Genomic DNA, 22,337 nt, shown 5'->3' on the forward strand with positions numbered 1-22,337 from the left:
TGGCACATCACCTCCCACTTTATAGCATGACTGTGTTGCAAAGTCGTATGACTTCATTGGAATGATTTACTCGATGGAAAAAATGTGCAATCACTATGCGGCGAGAACAGGACAGTCAGGCAAAGAACTGATTAAAGTTGTATGTGCCATCAAACTGTCTGTAAACAAAATTCTCTGTACAAAAAGAGATTCTATCTTTTTTTCTAAATTATCCACATTCAGTAAACCACATTGAAAAATGCATCACAGTTCCAAAATTTGATTTTTCCAAGGGAAGTGGCATTTCCTCAGTGCAGAGGCCCAGTCCCACATACTATTTGAAAAACACTTACAACTTTCATTTTTCCTCGACCAGTGGAGTACATAATTATAATGATATAATTATCTAAGAAAACATTCACCCTGGTATGGCATTTCATCAGTGTAGAGGCCCAGTCCCACATACTGTTCGAAAAACACTTACAATTTCCATTTTCCTCGACCAGTGGAGTACATAATTGTGTATAATGATATAATTATTGAAGAAAGCATTCACCCTGGTATGGAACTTATTAATTTCAGTACTGGATCTTTTAATTTTGACAATGAAAATGATATACATATAACTCAGTGAAACTTCAAGAACTCCTCTTTTGTAAAACATCACTTACATTATCCGCCATGTTTGTTAGTCAGTTGAAATAAGTTCTTTATATATGCTTTGCTCAACAGTCACTACACTACTCTACTCGATGATTTCATCACACAAACCATCTAAATATGCCATATTCAAAATGTCTGAGATAAAGTATGTTGGACTCAACAAATGTGTACACAGATCACTTGATCAGCTTTTACTGTATGTACAGAAAATATACAGGCATTCCAGTTATCCACCCGAGAGACATGCAATGGAAATTTGTTTTCACATTCTCATCACATACGTGCAGAAGGTGAATGACAATGACATTTAATAGCGTACTTCAGGGAGCAAACAAGACGGATTGGAGATTGATTTAGAGAGTGGATTTGAGGGGAGGGTAGCACTAATTTACAAAGGGGTCAGATCACAAATGCTTCATGGCATATTCAAAATGAAATATGCCCTCTGTAATGCATGGAATATATCAAGCTATTCACAACTCATTGAGAAATAATGGACAATTTTGACTGATATACTTCTATGGGCATCCTCCAAGTACAAAGTACAACAGAATTGCTCTGTTTGGACTATCATATGTATCTAGTAAGAATTATTCTTAAATGTTTTTGTGTCACAAGAAATCTGAAGCAAGTTACTGTGGGCATGTTTGGACCTTCAAATAAGGGAATCTGGTTAGGGACAGGATTGATGTGATTCTTCTAAAGAGCCCCTCCCCTCTCATCCGTCTATGTCTGCTACCACCTGTCCACAAAGAGATAAAACATTCCCAGTTTTCATTGTGCCATTCTCTCCCATCTATCTATCAACACATTTACATACAATGAAGAAACTGTTTCCTTTTCTCATCCATTCATCCATCCTCCTCCTCCTCCTCTTCTTTCCCCTCCTCCTCCTCCATCCTACTTTTCCTCTTTCTCCTCCAGCTCTTCCAGTTCCTCCGCCTCCTCCTCCTCCTCTCTGTCCTCATCCTCCTCCTCCTCTTCCTACAGTGTGGTGGGCTTGTATTTGTCTGGACCACTCTTCTCCATGGTGATGCTGAGGTCTTGATCACATGACCAGGAGAAGACGAGGAGGGCATCTTCTGCCGGGCCCTTGGGACTCTTGGGTGGCAACTGCAAAAGGAGACAAGAGACCAGAATAAGGGGGGTGTGAAAAAAAAAAATGGGGGAAGGAAGACGGGCGGAAATGAAAGGGAGGAGTTAGTCAGCGTATAGGATTCCAAATCCAACAATCACCACATGGTGCAGGGGGGGGGGGGGATGGGGGTGGGGATCAAAATGGTACGGATGTGAATGCCATGTCCAATAATGTGCAGGTGGCTTGTTTGTATGCCAGGGGAGTTGATGGAATTGGATGGGGTTACTCCAGTGGGAACGAACACTGATTGACTGGTATTTCACTTCGATACATATATCAGGACTTAGCCAAACATGATTTTTCTTCTTTCTTTTTTTTTTCAACAGCATCTCATAACATTCTACACAATGATTGCCCCAGTAGTACAAATATATCAATTTTTGGATTACAGTAATAGTAAAAAATTTGTATGAGACAGCAAACCTTGTAACCTGCAGTTTACTGTCAGGAAATCGACTAGAAAGAGGTAGGTCACACAAGATTCATGCATATGGGGAACAGAAGGCAACAAGAAATGAGTAAGAATCATTCTAGCCTTACCCTCCCCCAATAAAAATGCTATGAATGGCAAACTCACATAATCTACAATTTACATTTTGCTTCAATTATATAATCTAACATTACTTGTATCTACACAAAATGGTGTGATCCCACACTGATAAAAAAAGGCAAAATTAAATAGACATCTTTGTAACAACAGGGACAAAACAATCACACAAAGTCACAAAAGTCAAGACAGACACTTAGCATCAATGGTAGAATGTATTCATCGTGACTTCTGACACTGTCATTTTGATTTGTATTGCAATGCACGCCTGCACACAGTAAACAAGAACTGTGTGGATGCTTGAAAAGGCAATGGGGATACACATAAAAATGTCATGTCATGCATATCCTGTTTATTTTTTTATTTTTTATTTTTCCCCCTTTTTTGAGAGGTGATTTATGGGTCATATAAGCAAAACAGTAACTGTCGTGTGCTCACACTATAACATCCAAACCCATCCATCGTGTCATCTGTCTGAGCGGGTCGCTATCACCCTCACAATTCACATGAAATACTGCGCGAGGCAGACGCCTTCGCGGCCCCGAAAATCATGTGCTCAAATGGTGCACTCTGCTAAATGAACTTGTGCAGCTCTGCTTGTGGAACATTTGTATTCACGATGACTGTAATGGTGGGAAGCTCAGCCAATAGCACTTGCTGGAGAAAGATGGGGCATACATTTTCCTTTTTGCAAACCATTTGCTATCTTTCATTTCTACTGCCCTTCTTTTTTACTTCATTTGGAGTCAGTTTCTCTAACATTACCAATGAGACTTTTATCATCTTCTTTCGCAGACATTGATCCTACACCCTATGGCAGAAAGAGATGAATTCATGAAAAATCCATCAAGTATATATAACTTAATATAATGGTTGCTCACTCCTATGGTATGGATTCTTGTTTCTCTTTTTTTTTTGGGGGGGGGGGGAGGGGGAGCTGGAAGGGTACTGGTGCCCCTCAAGAAATCTTGTTCTGACAAAATGCCCAAAATGCATGTAAATTCAAACAGGGCTACCATTCCCAGCACTCACACAACAAAATCAGGGTACTCCCAGCGAGAGCAACTATCCCGGAAATGTTTTTTGTGTGTTACGTGTATCTTTTGTTGGCAATAATGACCTCTGACCCAGGAAGAGTTTAACTTGCTTTGGGTGGGGCAGGAAGAACTCAGTCTCCTTTTTTCTTTTCGGGGAGACTCCTGCAGCATCAGGGAAACTTATCAGCAGGTCTACAATGATCATAATGATTATCACTGGTGTCTGTATTTGATCCCTGTGCCTTCAACAAAACTAGGAAAATGTAATCTGTAGATACAGGATACATTTCATCCTTTACACCATAAAACTTTCGAAGAACAAAACTAGGAAAATGTAATCTGTAGATACAGTATATTTTTCATCCTTTACACCATAAAACTTTCGAAGAACAAAACTAGGAAAATGTAATCTGTAGATACAGTATACTTTTCATCCTTTACACCATAACAGGCGCGGTGGAGCACCCCAATTATCTCGCAGAAATCCATCGGCAGCCGAGCCTCATTTGCATAAAGTAAACAACATGTACTCGCGTAGTTGCGAAAAAGTAAACAACTTCTCAAGCTAATAACAATTTAAGGAAACCTATTTTCGGATTAAAATTGAGTTAGTTTGAATTTGAAAACATGTCCGAATATGCACATATAACATATTACAGGATTTGACAATGATAAAATGTGAAATTTTAGCGAAAACCTGGCGAGCAAAATCACCAAAAATATGCCTCGAAAATCATCCTAACATTCACGAAGTGTGATTGCGGAACCAAAGCGCCATTCGAACAAAGTACACCTAAATTTATTTATCTGCTTGCATTTTAAATTTCATACCTTAATATTCCCGGCCATGGTTGTGTCGGAAAAAAACAGAAGGTGATGTCAAAAATGACACGAACGCAAAGCGTACAGGTCGGTCCCATGTATATATAATCGCGTCACTGTATAGCATTGCATGTCACAGCCACAGCACACACAACGCATTGCTGCATGCAGCGTGCGCGGCAGCAGCTCAGCAGTCACCGTACTGCCGTGCGACACTCAGCAAAATTGACTGCGTCACATGCAAACCAACAATGAGCATGAAATCCTGAATCTCACGTACCACGCATGCCCAATATTACGGGAAAAGAAATGACGTCATTTTCAATTGTTTCGCTGACTATAATTTTCTATTCCAAACCCTGTAGAAACAAGTTGATTTCTCAAAAAGTACAGGTGGAACCAAGCGAAAACTTTCACCATATATGGATTGAGGCCTGAGTGAACTTATGTTGCCAATTTCGGACACATTGGAGCCCGGCCATAGTCCAGTCGGAAAAAAACAGAGAGCATGTGTTGCGAGAGGTGATTTTCAAAACGCTTTAATATCTCAAGTTCTAGTGCAGCAAATTTCACAATTTTTTCATCAAAAGGAAGGTTTTTAAAAACTTAGATAGTGTGGGAAGTTTGAGTTTACTAGCGGCACGCATAGTGGCACAAGAAGAATGTAAAGATTTGACTTTTTCATGCACACAGTTTCGGGCAGCCGTGGATGCCCGTTGGAAATTCAAATAGAACGGGGCGATAATGAGATGCAAATTGGAGTGCTCCACCGCGCCTGATAAAACTTTTGAAGAACAATTGCCATGAGGTGGGGGGAGGGTAGGGGGTTACTGAAAGAAGTGTGCAACGGGTATAAAGATTTCATGGGGTGATACATTTCAGGCCTTTTCTGTGAACAGTGAAAGATGCTAGCCTCTGGATGACTAGTACAGCAGTCACACCGGTCATCAGATTTAATCCCTTACTGATGCAAAGCGGTGTTCCGCACCGGTCTAACGTAAGTCGAGGTTTACATTGTGTTCACAGTGCGCTCACCATCTCAGAAGGTGAGGGAAAACAGTGAGTACCATAGAGGAAGTGGGGGGGGGGGGGGTGAAAAGGAGGATGGGGGTTGTTTAGAGGGGTTTGTGAGTCCAACAAACTACCTGCAGCAAACCAAAACATCCATCCAGTGCAGATTTGCACTTTTGACTCCCCGAGAACAATGGGTACCACACTCCCAGGGTTGCCGGAGAATGGTGCATAAGAACCAAACACTGCACTGGGCCATTCAGGCCCTCATTATATGCTTCACACCTCACGTACTACCAGTTATTTCTCGGATTGAGCTCATTTGGTCGGAAAAGGAATTCAGATGGACTTTTCCTATGGACAAGACAGACAGCCACTTGCATTAACTGAGATGAAGATTTAGCATGAGTGTCCCAATGTGCATAACAAACGTACTCTTTTCAGATTAGATCGAGCACACACTTTAATCATCCCAGCAAAGTAAGTGCGGTCATGCAGTGCTAATGTAAAATGCTCCGGGCTGAATCTGACACAAAGGCGGGTCCATGCATCGTGACAGCACGCACACAAAAGGCGCATTTTGTGACGAATATGGTTTATGAACATTGCAGAACAATGGGATGGATCGGATATCTGCGTCTATATAATGGATACACACAGTGTTCCAGTGTAACAAGGTTAGAGGAAATGGGGGCCCCTACTGTTTGTAATGTATTAGTCAGGGCTCCACACTAACTTTTCTTTTTGGTGGCCCGATGGGGCCACCAAGATCCATAATTTCACATTTCTGGTGGCCCGAGAGAAAAATTTGGTGGCCCAAAAAAAAAAAGCAAAAAAAAAAAAAAATTAAAAGTCCTGTTTTTTTTGATGTGTCAAATATTTAAGCTTTATCATAGTAAGAATTGAAAGTTGGACATACACTCATAAATAAACCTCAACAAATTTGCAACACTCACTCTCAGGCACTCATTCAGTCCTTTTCATCCATTCTTTGAACAAATTTATCTGCTAATTTCCGGCGCAAAAAGTTACAAATTTATTGATACTTTTCCCAAAATTTTGGTGGCCCCAGGCGGGCCACCAAATTTGGCCTTTTTTAAATTTGGTGCCCCGACACCGTTAGTGTCGAGCCCTGTATTAGTGCATCATTGTGTGTGTGTGGGGGGGGGGGGGGAGGGGTGAGCACACACATGCAGGTTGCTCAGATGAGCTGAACTCATCCATTGCTTTCTATAATGTTCAATGAAATAAGCCTGAAGGCCACTGTAATGATAACTTAACATTGCATCATCCATTTGTACACCATTTTAATTACATCCCACTGCAACACCCTTTCCTTGTTGGATATTCATCAAAATATATCCATTTGTGGAGACACTTCTGCATCATCAATGTTGGGCAAGAAAACAAAGAAACCATATTAAACAAAACCAGATGGGAAAAAAAAGCTTAATTCTTTCATGTGGGTGTGCACTAAAGTTCAGTCGGCATATGGGTAATTGACGTCATTTATATATCACATCATCTGTGCTGTAGAACACTATATAACCCCGCTTACCATCAAAAACGTTTAATATGATATTCCAATTGCAAGAGCAGAAGAAGGGGAGGGCATGAAATGTCATGCCTCAGTGGTATCGAGCCATACGTGGGGCCCTGGATCACTGAGCACTATACCTGACTCTCCCCATGTACAGTATGTCAACAACAAAAAAATTACAATCAAATGTTCGCATTGATAACATCCAATATGATTAAACTGTCTAAATGCTACTTCAGGGTCTTAAAATATAACATCTTAGCTCTATTTTGCAGAAAACCCCATTCAATTTGGTTAAGCGGTCACACAGAAAAGTGGAATGTTGTAAAGCATGTCATGAGTCTGATTCTTCCAAGTTTAGCACTTGAATGCTTTTTATGTGTGAATGCAATAGACAGAACTTGGAGGGAAGAGATTCTTGACATCCTCTACAAAATTCCTCATATCTCCTTGACCACTGAAGCAAATCAAATGGGGTTTTCTGTAAGATTTGGGCAATGAGTTATAGTTTCATACCCTGAATTTGTATTCGGATTGATTCACTATTTTTAAAGATATCATTGCGGAGGGTCCCGTTGTAATTTTTTGGGGACATACGGTACATGTAGGCCTACTACTGTTTCATTCATCCTCATAAATGCTTCCACTCATCCTTGACGTAATGAACAATGACAGACCCTATTTGTCTCTTCGATTGCAGAGGAGGACGGTGGAACTAACCCCCTGTTCAGACGCACGCCCGTTTATACCAAAACTCGATAAAGAAACAATGTATGAAGAATCATCGTATAGCCAACAGACCGTTCAGACACTAATTTCGACCATTCCGGAAAAGCATTGTATAGATGTGTAGTTTCTCATTGCGCATGCTGTTGTGGTCATGAGTGACAGGTACAAGGTCACCTTTCGTGCTCGCTCCCATTAAGCCCCGCCCAGTTATACCGTTCTATGGTCGCCATACGTTTCGATGCACAATGGACACGTTAGAATGCTGATTCGTTATCGAGTTCTAGATTCAACGATGCTCTAACCGTCATTTCGCAATACGTTGCTTCGTTAGTCAGCGTTCAGATGTATAAATTCATCATATAGCTATACTGTTTTGGTATAGCTATACCGTTCTAGTATAAATTTTCTGCGTCTGAACACCCTGTTCAGTTCTGGCTCATTTGGGTTGTACAACATTCCCCCCTGTACTTTTCATAACACTACCCAGGATGCAAGGATCTAATATGAGTTGAGGACAAACTTTTTAGCAGATAGTCAGTTGCTCTTGCACACAAGGCAATCAGATTGAGCTAACCTGGGGGGGGGGGGATGCTTCTAGCTGTTAACACAAAGATTCATAAATTTGTCAAAACCGGGCTGACTTTAAAGGATGGCCTCAATGAATGAAACTAATCTCTTTCCTTGTTTTTTTTTTTTAAATCTACAAAACTCTCAGTTTTTTGTTTTTGTCCCCAGCTCTCTATTTCTCAAAGAAATTTGAAGAGAAGGAGTGAGAACCAGTAATATACTTTTGTGGGAGGGAAATATATGGGTCAATCCACGTCAAATCAACCAACGCTGTTAACCGGACCCCTTCAATTTTTTTTAAATTCGCGCCAAATGTTCCCCCAAGTGTCTGACCAAAGATTCTGAGATATTTTGCCCCAAGGTCAAACGGTTGCTAAGATATGGACTCCCTTAGCAACCAATGCGCAGTCGAACAATGGAGTTTAAATAAAATTTGCTTTTTTAGATTGACTGCTGCAGCCAAGTTAGATGAGTTACATTGCTCATTTTCTGTAACAGAATTGGAAGTTCTAACTTTACGATCTTAACATGCACAATGTGTAATGGCGCATATCTGACAATCCGTTATTGCGCAAGAGGTCAACGAAAATGGTGTTGAGTGTTAAAGTTAATGTTTGTGGGTGCATGTTTGGAAGCTGATAACTTCAAAATTCAATTAGTTTAGAACCCAATATTATGCATATTTAAAGATCCTCACTTGCTCTAGAGACCAACCAGAAATCGGCCAAAAAGTATGCATGGTTTTCTTGCAGAGCGCCCCCAAAATCACAAATCACCACTTGTCCCATTGAGGAGCGACACCAATTTTTGTGTTTTGATAAATATATTTTCATGGGTTACTTCAAAAATTTTGTTAATGAAATGTGTAATAGCTGGTTTACGCATTCAAAAACGGTCGTAAACAACAAAAAATTGATGTAAAATGACATGTGGGGTTTTCAACACATTAGCACATTTTAGTAACCATATCACTAGTAACCGTAACATATATGCAGCATAAGTAGTCTGTGATGAGTAACCATATCCCTAGTAACCATATTAATTTACACCATAACAATATGCAGTATACAATATACATGCAATATATGCAGTATATATATATATATATATATATCATATGTGCAGTATCAGTAGTATATGCAGTATATATATATATTGAAAGGGTATTTTATTGAGTAATGTCCATTGCAGCCCGCAGGCTGGATTGCAGGCATTTTACAGAAACAAGCACGATACTATAAAATATGTACAAGATTGTATAAAATACATAGAATGTAAAATGAATATCAATCATATTCGTCACACAATATCAACATTCAAAACAAAAACACAATTCCCATTATACATATATATGCAATTTCTAACATCATTATTCTCATTACCATAAATAATCACGATTACTTTAAAAATATCTGTAAATTCAACTTCTTCAACTTCTTGCTCTGATATATATATCATATGTGCAGTATCAGTAGTTTGTAAGGAGTATTTAGAGGACCTGGTATTAATATAAATTCGTCCATGTACAGGAACAGACAAGTTTGGGTACACATAGACCACATATAATGTACAGTAGGGTATGGGGCAAAGACCGGGCCAAAGGCTGGGCCTAAGGCCGGACCCATGGCCAGGTGCCTAGGCCCGGGTTCAAGGCCGGGGGCCAGAGGCCCGGGGGGCCCAAGTCCAGGGGCCAAAGTCCAGGGGCCCAAGGCCAGGGGCCCAAGGCCAGGGGCCCAAGGCCAGGGGCCCAAGGCCAGGGGCCGAGGTCAGGGCCCGAGACTGAGCCAGAGGCATCAACATGTAAATACACTGTAAACACACTAACTACTAGTATACACAGCCCAGTCGCTGAATAAATCGCGACAGGGCTGTACCTGAGCAGCCCACAACACAGAGCAAACACAAAGAGAATTTTACGATCGCATTGAGTTTTGATACTTGACATCATTTTTTGTCACCTCAGACTCATTAAAGACAATCTTCATTAATAGATGAGACCTCACAGATACACATATATATATCCTGGGGTTATTTGCGCAAATTTCGCAATCTGGGTACTATTTGCAAATTTAACAACAAGTGAAAATATCAACTCTGATCCCAACATGAATGTAACATGCATGTGTACATTTCTGTGTTCACTGCTGTACTCCATGAACATGAATTCAACAACTACCACGGACATGAATTTAACAACTACCATGTGATAATGATCTTGCCAGTGGAAATATTCTGTAATATGAGCTACCAGGACAAAACTCACATATGCTCTGATTCTGTTTAGCAATCACTTTCTAAGCAATGTATTGATACATTTCTGCAAGCTATAAATTCTTAAATGTTGGTTCACCTATGTGAACGGGTACAGAAACTGAAGCCTAGGTGGTGGATTAAGCAGAATTGCTGCTGTCCTAACAGTCCCTCTCATATGTTTTCACGTTAGTCTCATGCTAGTTTGTGGCAATAAGAGAGTGTGCCAATTAGCAATGCAGAGGGATTCAGCTGGAAGTCGAAAGTGATTAGCCATTCTGATATTTAGAATTTAACAATACCATTTAATAATTCCACACCACCTAAAACTCCAACCCTATCAAATTCTTTAGAATTTCTGCTATCAAAACAAGAATAGGATAATCTGCAGACATAGAAGATTGTTTAAATAATTTTTCCGTCACAAATCTGCTGTTACTGTGTTATTTTGAATGTCTTCCTGCGTGAAAAATGCGAAATTGATGAAAGGAAAAAATATGGTAAATATAGCTGCATTATTCACACATACATGTACATACAATGTATGACAGTAGCACATATATTCACTCACACAAACACACTGATACATGTAAAGGAGTTAAAGAATCGGCAGACAGTTTTGCAAGATGTATTGCACAGTTCAATTAATAGTAGTAGTAGTAGTAGTAGTAGTAGTAGTAGTGACTAGTAGTAGATATGGATTATGGTTCCATTCAAGCAAATTAACTTTGGCATTATGTTTGGAATATTTTGACTGCTTGAAATATGCTGAAATATATGTTACCTGCAAAAGGAATACAGTTCAGTGTTATACACTGCACTGAGTCCTTCAGAAGGGGCTCAGTAACAGTCCCATGGTTATTTACTTACAAGTATTCACTGCTTCTTTGGTGGCCATGCACAACAAATCAATCCAATCTAAAGTGCATACCTTTTAGGTAATTTTATTTTTTTTTTCATTCATTTTACATTCACTGTCAGTCTATGTACATTGTCATTCACGGCAGACAACTACACTAAAGCTCAAAAGCATGGTGTTTGCCTCCTGGCAATGTTAAACCTTATGATTTTATACATTTCTTGCTAGACAAAATCTGGACAAACAACAAGAACAAGAACATGGAAACTTCTCATTCTATGAGCATGGAGCTAATAAACAACTGTTAACCCGTTGAGGATGAGTCCTGAGTATACTCGGGCAGGTGTCTATGGGAAATGCGTGTTGTAGCAAAATCAGTACGCCCAAAGCGGGTTAAGTAGCTCCATGCTATGAACATATCTATGCAAATCAACATGAATTGCGGTGAAACTTCATGTAAAGACCGATATACAATTAATGATACAGCAAAATTTATCACACTATTTATCGCATTTGTAGAACAAACAGATTTTTTAGGGGCGTGGGGCAGCTTTTCTTATGCACAAATAATTTGATGACTGTAAATTTCTTATTTTTGTCTGATATTTTGATTCTTCTGATACAATGACAGGGTTAAAAAAAAAAACAACAACAACAGGTATTCAGCTTTTGCTTAGGTGTATAAAAAGTTCTACTGGCCATGCAGTAACTGAAGTGAAAATCCCTATGGCAACCGGAAAAGTCCTCACACCCATAAAGCGGCTCCGCCTGTCTGTTTTTTTTTTTCTCTCTCTCTCTCTCTCTCTCTCTCTCTCACAATGCACATACTGCCCCTCTGTTTAATTATCCTGCCCTGACTTTTTTAATAACTATCTGTTGGTTATCTCAAGGCTATCCACTGGTGTGAAGTCAGTATGACAAAACAGGAGCTTATAATGAAAGTGCAAAAAGGATGTGGGGGTAATCAAAGCGTCCTGATGACTAACAGAGAGAGAGAGAAAAAAAAAATACAGAGAATGAGAAATGAGAGGAAAAAACAGAAAGAGAGGATAAATTGTGGTAACTTCGCTCTTTGTGGATTCATCAGCATTCAGAGGTACACGACTTGTTTAATCGGGCACAAATTAAGCAATGTGTCTCAATTTTCACTTGCATTGTCCCACGAATCTGGCAAAGCATAATGTGACAAAATTTGCACATTGGGAGCTCGTTTTGTCCATTAGCATGCGACACTGGCGGCAAACAGATGCGCTTGATCAATTCTGGCAAAGAGCGCCGCTGCAACAACGATGGAGCTAGGGGAGAAACATATTTTGGAAAGCCATGTTGTCGGCTCCAGCTGACGGGGTGCAATCTTTATGCCATGATTTGATGTATAGATTTGCCTTCCCGGCGCTTTGGGAGTAAATGAGAAATTTAAAGGGTGAAGTACCAATGACGGACAATGCAAACATGTAGACTGTGCATCATGCTTTGGGATGCTCTCAATAGAATCTGCATCTGTGGAGCCAATACCCACTGGTTCTGAAGAAACAAACTGAGAATCTGAAAAAATCTAGTCAAACCTGGGGTGGGGGGATATATTCTGTAGCAAAATGATTTAGAAATTGCTCTCTTTAAGTCACATCACATACTGGAATCTTAATTTCACACTAAACTACCATCAATATCATTTTATCTCCTCTGTATCTACATAGTATTAGCCCCCCCCCCCCCCCCAAGAAAAGAAGAAAGAAAGACCAGAAGGTACAGTGGGCTGTCACTATACAAATCACACAGATGTGACAAAGTAATGTTTACTTTAATAGCATAGTTCAATGTTTGTTTTTGTTTTTTAAACCTATAACAAATGTTAATATAACAAAAGTGTTTTTCACAGGCTCCAAAGAGTTTGTTGTATCGAGGGTCCACTGTATTGACAATTGGCATAGCATAGTGATGATGCACTGATCTAAACAGCACTGCTTTCTCTTCTCACATTAGCATATGAAAATCACTACAAACACCACTTAAACATAGCCAGAAAAGTGTCTTTAAAAGTGTTTTTTATTGCCTACAATCTAGTCCATACCTCCCTGGAGCAAACTTTGACAAGTGATATATGATCCAGAAATATGTAATTTCATTTCTTCCACATCTCTCTCATAGTATGCTGTTTTTCCAAGGTCTCCTTGGTTTTTTCTCACTATATGGGAAGTTCAACATGCATTTACAAAACTTTGCATCAATTTAAAGACAACTCTCTGGTGAGGATAAAAATATAGGTTAGGTCTAAATCATAGAAGAAAGAAATCTGAGATTCAGTGGGGGATTCCCCAAATCAACATGCACGTCAGTCACTATTCAAGATTCCAAACTATTGGTTTTTCAAAAAAGAAGAAGAAGAAGGAAAAAAAAAAAGCTAACAGAAGATACATTCTACTATTCAATCACATAAGGCCCTGTTCATACACACCTGAAAATGAAGGGTTTGAAAATTCTATCCTTGCAACAAAATTTAAAAAATGGATAAGTTTATGTGCAGACACACACACACACACACACACACACACACACACACACACACACAAAATCACTAATCCCATCCACATCCTTATGCAGAAATCAGTCGCCCTGATTTTTTTTTTTTTATACTGTAACAAAACTTATTGCTTGTTTGTGTGTGTGTTTTTTTTTACTTGGTTCAGTTTGTCAAAATAAGCCCAGTGAGGGCATCAAAGATATTAGGTATGCACAATTCAGAGATTAAAGTGGTTCACCAATGTTTGAACAGTGGTGAGTAAAATCAGTTTCTGCATCGCAATCCATAAACTGATTACTCTTGCATGTGAATGTACTTAGTGTTTTGATGGAGGGCACAGAGTCAGTCTTCTGATGGCCTAGAATCCTGTTTTATTTGCTGTCCAACATCAGCCCATGAATTCCTAGTCAAGATGCTGAGTACAGTTATTGGCCTAGATGTCCATTTTACTGGCCAGCCATTAACCCGTTGAGGACAAGTCCCCCGAGTATACTCGGGCAGGTGTCTATGGGAAATGCGTGTTGTAGCAAAATGAAACCGTCCTCAACGGGTTAAAACTGATGATGTCCAATCTCGATCAAACTTCCACTTGTCCGTTTGTTTGTTTATACACCACAACTCATTCAACTTGGAGTAGATTTTACTTTTGCAATCATTTTACACATCCTCTTTGTTTCTGCCAAAAGTGCAGCCATTAAATTCATGTGAAATTCAATTGTGTAATGTTGCTCAGCAAAATCTTTTCAAATATAGTTTCACTGGTTCAAACCATGTAGAGCCAACCATCTTATCAAAGAACGCAACATTCGTGTACCGTGGTCTACAAATGTGACCTTAGAGCGGAGCCAATGCAATTTGGCACAATTTGCTCTCATTCAACTTGGTTCCTGTGCCTTGATGAGTTCACAGGCATCTTGCTGGAATGGAGCAATCGCATCAAAGTGCAATTCAAACGTTTTCACATCGGTTGTTTCGTTGTCTTCGCAATTCCAATAAAAAAGTAGTTTGTGTCGCCCCGCACTTCATAATGACTTCTCAGGGCCACTATTTACAGGACATGGGATTGATCAATATTCAGTTTTTATCATGATCAATTAATGGTAGTTGGTCCACAGTATTATTTTCTCTTTTTGTTTTGTACTCTAAACTGGCAATCTGCAAGGTATTGAAATCTCATAGTGGTTTGTTTGAATCAATATTTCCATTGATATTTGTTGATGGCATTATTTGATCAAAATTACATCAGTGACATCGAACTATATGAAAAGCTTCAGGAGTTCAGCAAAAGCAAAAGTAGCTGATGAATCAAAAGATCTTCCATAAACACATCACTATGATAGCATATTATGTTTTTCCTCTAATTAAAGTAGTTCATCATACTTTCTAATCATCTAGAAAATGATGTTGAATTGATGTTTCTTCTTAGTCATAGACTGATTTGAAACTATCAAATTCACAGCATGATTTGTTATCTAAATTATCGAGTGAATATTCACCTTTTTTTCTTCTTTTTGTTTTGTCTTTGCTTGTCTGTGACACTTTTTGGACAAAATCTCTTGGCCATATATGTGTTTTTCCTCACCAAACATAAACGTAGATGTTGCTCAGGAATAGATGTTAAAACACATTATCGTAGGATATTGGAGGAAAATGACTCATTTGGGTAGAAAGCTGGTACAATATTTTAAAAATTCTCATGAGGCAAATCAAATAGCATGACCATAGAAAATCAGAAGAAAATCAGAAAGAACACGAAGAGCAATTGGACATAGCTTTAAAGGGACTGGTACAGTAGTGGTTGAGGTGGGGATTCATGTTTTGAACATTTCTAAGTGAGATAATGAGAAACCTCTTATGAAATATGAAAGAGCATGTGATTTTAAGAAGGATTCAATGTTTATTTGATGAAAATTGGTTTTCAAATGGCTGAGATATCCCCACAAGTGATAATAATAAAAGGCGACATGCCCCACCTTTATTAGGATCTCTTTGTTTCACCTTGTTTTTGGATATCTCAGACATTTCAAAACCGATTTTCATCAAATAAACTTTTGATACTCCTTAGAATTGCATGCTCTTTGACATCTCATAGAGTGGCTTCCGAATATCTCGCAAAACGTTAAAAGCTAAATCCTCACCCCGACCAGAACTGTACACACCCTTTAAAGTGCTTTAATCAGTATATCTAACAGATCAGGGAGGTAGAAGAGGGACAAACATTTCACACAATTCATAAATTTATCACCCCACGATTAGAGTTACCAACCTGCGTCAGTGCAGCTTCGCTGAATTCATAGACTTGACTAGTGAATGCCGATACTAAATTGTGACCTTCATCCTCAAAAAAGAGACTGTAAATGACACTACACCATCCATCATCCGAAATAGGGAGTATGATTATCAATGCTTTCCATCTTCGTTGCAGGAGGGAGGTACAATTATTCCTGTGTCAGGATTGCCATCATTCCGTTTTCTTCTTTTTTTTTCTTTTTCTTCTTTTCATCATAGCAAGCAAAGTCAGTGGAGAGAGACAAGCTGGGGAAGGAAAAAATAAGTGACGAGACATCTTGGGGAGCGCAGCTGAGCTTGCCGGGCCGTTCAAGCATGAAAAGTCAAACAATATTACACCACTCTGATGGGTGCCGTCAGAGAAAAGGCGCACTCAAGCTGCGCGGTCCTGTCATCTCATCTCAACACTACCTCCAAGACAAACATTGCCTACCCCCGAAATCTACGATATAGAAGAGGATTTCCTTGTGCAGGTTGCAAAAAGAGTGTTTGCAAGCCATTATAAAACACCAATTAAAAAAAAAAAGAAAAGAAAAATATGTAACGATAAAGCTAATTTGAACAGCTGTTCCATGCCTACCATGGTGATAGCGATGATGATGATGCCTTGAATGAGACAAAAGAAATAAAAAAATTATTCATTTGGATAATATAATTTATCTACTCAACAACATATACTGAACTTAGATCAATTGAGATGATGAAAGTCATGAATGTCCTTATTTCATTTCTTTAAATGGCTTTACAAATTAGCTTAACATTATATTAGATTTGTCATAGATTCCCCTTTTGTGTCAAAGTTTCAGTTCTGTATAGCATAATGAGCATTTGGCATATTGAAGATTGGTGATTGAAGGAGGAATGGAGTAAAACTACCACTTGTACTCAAAGCTCTATATTGCTGTCATACTAACGGGAAGACAAAAAGAATGTGAACGCAGCCTACTGGCTGGATGGCTCAGCTGTTGTCGCTTCTCAAATTTCATTATGGGGTGCCCCTTTCTCCCCAGATAGTCAGGGTGTCATCATAATTTTCTGCTTGGGCAGAACTGATCCAGTTTTGATCATCACATTCTCACTGTGTGAATTTTTCGCATTAGTCTTTTTTTCTTTCTTTCATCACCCTATGATGCTCACATTAGGGGGACAAGAATGCCTGGCCCACATACTTCATACAATATACAATCTATTTTTCCCTTTTTTGGATTTAAAAAAAAAGTCAATTTAATCATTTTGGCCCTCTACTATGGCGGTAAATTTGGTGATACTTCACCATCACTACAAATTTGCACATAAATATCACACACAATACATAATTAAAAAAAGCACACATACACAAACACATATATAATGTGTATATAATATAATAGAGAGAGAGATTCTATTATCCATCATTTTACAAGTACAGTCTGCTTCCCACCTCCCTGATTATATTCACAACATAAAACTGCATTCAGGTCTTTTTATATAAAATGCAGAAAGAAAATAAGTTATCTTTTGGGTACCTTTTTTTATCTTGCCTGTGCCTACGTACTACAAGAGAAATTCAAGAACACCCCTGGCATTTGAGTGCTTATTCATGGGCCAATTTCTGTGAATTTTCTCTGACTGAATGTAAACAAACTGTCCGACTTCTGTCTTCTGTGATATCCACACACTGGAGCATTTATCCCTCTGCTTGCACTTCCCAGTGATGTGGCTCCAGAATTCTCAACTTTTGAGCAGATGTGAACATTCCCCTTCAACCCCTCCTCCTATTCTCTTACCATTATTACAGCAAACATTTTTTTTTTTCAGTGTGAGAAAAAAATGTGACTTTGAATACAATCTCACAATCTTCACACAGCTTGCCTTTTACATCTATGTGTTGTGTATCATGTATATATAAACATATCAATTTCCTTTCTGAGTAATTACTACAGTACTGGGATTTACCACCTGTAAAGACAGGGCCACGGAATTGAATTATGCATGCTCTAAATCCTTCCTCTGAGACGAGCATCATCCTTCCCCTTTTCAATCAGAAACCCCACCCATCGCCTAGCCTCCTCCAAGACTGGATCATTATTTTAGCATTCCTGTCACTACTGGGCCGGGCTTTCACACCCCCAACCCCATCCATTTGGAATTTCACGAAGGGGACGTTCAGAGGGAAAAAAAAAAAAAAAACCTGTTCTGAGCAATTTCATAGGTTGCATACTCATCTAATCTAAAGCTACTTTGCAACACGATGCAGGGAGAGAAGAAAATGGCCAATGCAACTGTCATCTCAAATGCCAGCATCGCAAATAAAAAGCTCCCTATTATGTTGTTCTGAGACACTGACTGGCAGTACTATTGAGTTATACTTCAAAACAGACAGGTCACACAGTTTTATGTTATAACTATAGCAATCATTGGACACAACTGTAACTGCCATCATCTTATACCCCGTTTATACTAAGGAAAAAGGGGGTTCTGAAACCCCCTGTAGCCGCTTCGAGCAGGCTTTCAGCTCAGTATAAACAGACAGAATTCAGAAAAGGCGATCCGGTCGGGTCGGGTCCGGTCGGGTTCTGAAACCTCCTACAGGGGGAGGTTTCAGAACCCGCTATAGCCGGCTCGAGGAGGCTCGACTGCAGTATAAACGCGAGGGGGTTCGAAAAGCCGCTTTTTTGCCGACCCGGAAGTTATCGCTGGAGGTCATCGCGCGCTCATAATGCAAACAAGCAACTGCACCGGATCGCGAACCCACGTTGTTATAAATTCGCGCTCAGCAGTCACGTTTCCGCGCGAAAGTGATGCCACGAAAGCGCGCGCCGGTTTTCGGAGGGGAATTCGGTTACCATAGGAACGGAAGCTGTGACCCTGCTAAGACCCGCTCGGGCCTGCTTTCACTCGCGCAGTATAAACAGACGAGAACCCGCTTTTTCATAGCGGGTTTTCGAACCTCCTCGAGGCGGCTCGAAAACCCGCTCGCAGTATAAACGGGGTATTAGAGTGTATGTTACCACAGTCAATTGTAATGAGTGTACATTGTAGAATACAATAGTGTATAACCTAGTCTTTCAAATAACGGCAAAATAGTTGTATGTACACTTGTAAGGCTTGAAAGTTCATTGTAGCAGTGAATGAAAACTTGATCATTACATGAAAAATATATCTCAGCATTATTCATTTCGTGATCATGCGGGATAGACAGATATCTCAATACAAAGATCATCATAACAGGTTGTCATGGTGATTATAAGAAGCTGCACATATTCATGCAAAGGAAAATACTGGTAATGATTTAAAATGAATATATTACAAAATTTCTTACTGTTACAAACTGGGAAATTCTGTGGGGTAAGTTTGTCAAATGTATGTGAAATTACAGGCATGCACATCAATTTTTGTGACATATGCTATTAAACATAAAATGTCCATGTAGTACTTACTGTAAAACAAGAAATTTTTGCATGCATAAAACTTTTGCAAATTTTGCAAGAAGATAAGATTCGCAAAAAAAAGAAGAAAAAAATAGAATGCACATGAAAGTTCTTGTCTACACTACTGACATTGAATGCCAGTGGCAATTTGCAAAATTTTCATGCTGCAATAAAAGGCCTTTGGCTCCAATTTACAAAAATTTCTGGTTTTATAGAGCCCCAAATTTTTTTTTAACAATGAGTGCAAAATTTTATATCTCTAGCTGTTTCCTCCTTTGCACTTTTTCATTCTTCTTCTTTGCAATCTTTCTAATGTTTTAAGAATCATTTCAAAATAGTAATTGTTGAGAATCAGCATAACAATGTTTGTTTTTTTAAAATAATGCCATTAGCAATTAAAATAGAATCCATTATTTTAAAATGTCACAAGCCTTCAGCCGAAAAGGAGCCAACGTTGCCAATCGATCAACAAATCATCACACAACCTCTGTGCTGCTTTCTTTTGCCTGCAAAGTTTGCACACTGTTTACCAAAATGTTATTCCAGTAGGTAAAGAGACACCTGCACATACACTGGACAAAATGTCAGCACGCCACAAATGTTTACCAATATGAAATTCAGACTGTGCACTAGATATACTCCGAGTAAGAGCTTGTGCTCAAGTATTAAAAGTTGGGATTGTGCCTGACATTTTCGTCCTACACAGGAAAGTATCCAGCATGCCACCACTAAGGCCCTGTTGTACTCTGAACTCTGTGCATTAGAGAATGAAATAATACGACACATTCCTTCATGAAGATTCACAATTTAAGTGGATCAGCCTTGACAGCAGGCTATCCGGCTGGAATGTGCGCGTCTGTAACTGAGATCTCACAATCGTATCGATTAGTCATGCCACACTGAGGTGGGTTAACGCAGAAGCTGCAGTGGCGACGGCAACATCATTACTGCCGGGTTGTAGTTGATTTTTTTTTTTTTTTGGTTTCTTGAACTTTTTTTTTGGGGGGGGGGCAGGGACAGAAATGACGTGGATAAGGGATGGGTAAGGGATGGGTAAGGGATGGTTAGACTAATGGAGAGGAGGAGGGTGTGTGTGTACACGTGTGACAAGTCAGGATTATGTGCTATGTATTTTTTCGCGAGGGGCAAACTGCAGCATAAGAGACAGGTATCCCTCTATCTTCTCATGTTCCATTATATATCACATACTCTGAGCAGGCTTGGGACTGTGCAGATACATATAGACAGTGCTTGAATGTGGGCATTGTACAGCATTCTCATTATGGCAACTCAAGATTTGCATTCTGATTGTGTGTGGTTTACAAGCATCATCGCTCATGTACTTCAGTCATAAAAGAACTTACGAAACAGATCTCACAATGCTGTTGTAATAAAGAAAGGGCCCCTTGCCAATTCGGGCAAGTGGCAAAAATATCTCTTGTGTAAATGCTCTTGAAAGAATATAAAGGTGCTTCTTCTGAATGCATTGTTGACACAGATCAAAACCAAAATATTGTTAAAATGATGTCCCACATTTAAAGGGAAGGTAAACCCAAAGAGCAATGTGGATTGAGTGAAAGCAGCAACATCAGTAGAACACATCAGTGAAAGTTTGAGAAAAATCGGACAATCGATGCAAAAGTTATGAATTTTTAAAGTTTTGGTGTTGGAACCACTGGATGAGGAGACTACTAGAGGATATGACGTATCAGTGGACAACATTACAAAGAAAATATAAAGGATATTCAACAAAAATTCACTTTTCTAGAATTATGAAAGAGCAGTGGACCAACCGCTTTCAGAAAGCAGGGGGAATAATTGCTACCCTTAACATATGTCAATATCAAGTTGATGGAATTTGTAATTTTCATGAAAAATGGATTTTTGTAGTATTTTCTTTATATTTTCTTGATATTGTAGTCCACTGATACGTCATAACCTCTAGTAGTCTCCTCATCCAGTGGTTCCAACACCAACACTTTAAAAATTCATAACTTTTGCATCGATTGTCCGATTTTCTTCAAACTTTCACTGATGTGTTCTACTAATGTTGCTGCTTTCACTCAATCCACATTGTTCTTGGGGTTTATCTTCCCTTTAAGTTATCTTACAGCACAAAGTCGACACAAATTCTAGATGACCAATTGCCAAGAGCAAAAAGATAACACATTGCTACACGCTGCTACAATTTCCTTACAGCTGCAACTCCATAGTTGCAAGTTGATGTCTACCATTGTTTCTTTGCCTTTACTTTATTTACTCCATTTATTAAAGTCAACTGTATTCTCCTTTGTCACATTCATTGTTCTCTGTAATGTTTTTGTCTCATACTTTTCATGTAACCCTTTTATATCATTCTTGTTTGGAAAAGACCTCTGTTGATTCCACCACTCTCTGAAATGGGCAAGTGAGTGAACGTTTGGTGCTTCTTTTTTATTTAACTTTGCTGACATGTTTGTCAGCTTTGTTTTTGTTATCATTTCTGTCAGATAGTGGATGAAATGAAATGAAATGAGCAGTTTTCTGAGACAACACTAGCCTTCATGGACTGCACCTCGATATAAAGTAGTATGGTAGACACGTGGCAAAATGCCTTCTACTTCAATGCCATACTGACAAGTACTCATTGCCTACATTCGGCATTTGAAAAAGAGCTACCTTCAAAGTGCACCAACATCCAGCTATCCATCCAAAGTATGCCATAATCTCTTTAAAAAAAAGCATCTCGTTCTGTCAAGTCCAAAGTCCTGAAGGTCTATTTACTTTTGGTAAATGTACTCCCTGAGGAAGTATTCTTCAGGATGCTTTATCAGCATGCCCAAGTTTATTCTTTGGAACTCAATTCATGATGTCAGTTTTTAAATTCCCCTTGTTTTGTGGGTGTGATATAGAGACACATCAAATAGTTACATGATATGCTAACTGATAATCTCAAGGGTACATACTAGAAAATCTGGATTACATCCATTGGAAAA

At 39.1% G+C, this 22,337-nt stretch overlaps 1 pseudogene; it reads right to left on the reverse strand.

The window, feature by feature from the left end:
- Nucleotides 1–1,570: 1,570 nt before the first annotated feature.
- LOC140231270 (uncharacterized) overlaps nucleotides 1,571–22,337 on the reverse strand; it is a 29,708-nt pseudogene continuing 8,941 nt past the window's right edge.

The sequence above is a fragment of the Diadema setosum genome, chromosome 7 (assembly GCF_964275005.1).
Source record: "Diadema setosum chromosome 7, eeDiaSeto1, whole genome shotgun sequence".
NCBI classification, from domain to species: Eukaryota; Metazoa; Echinodermata; class Echinoidea; order Diadematoida; family Diadematidae; genus Diadema; species Diadema setosum.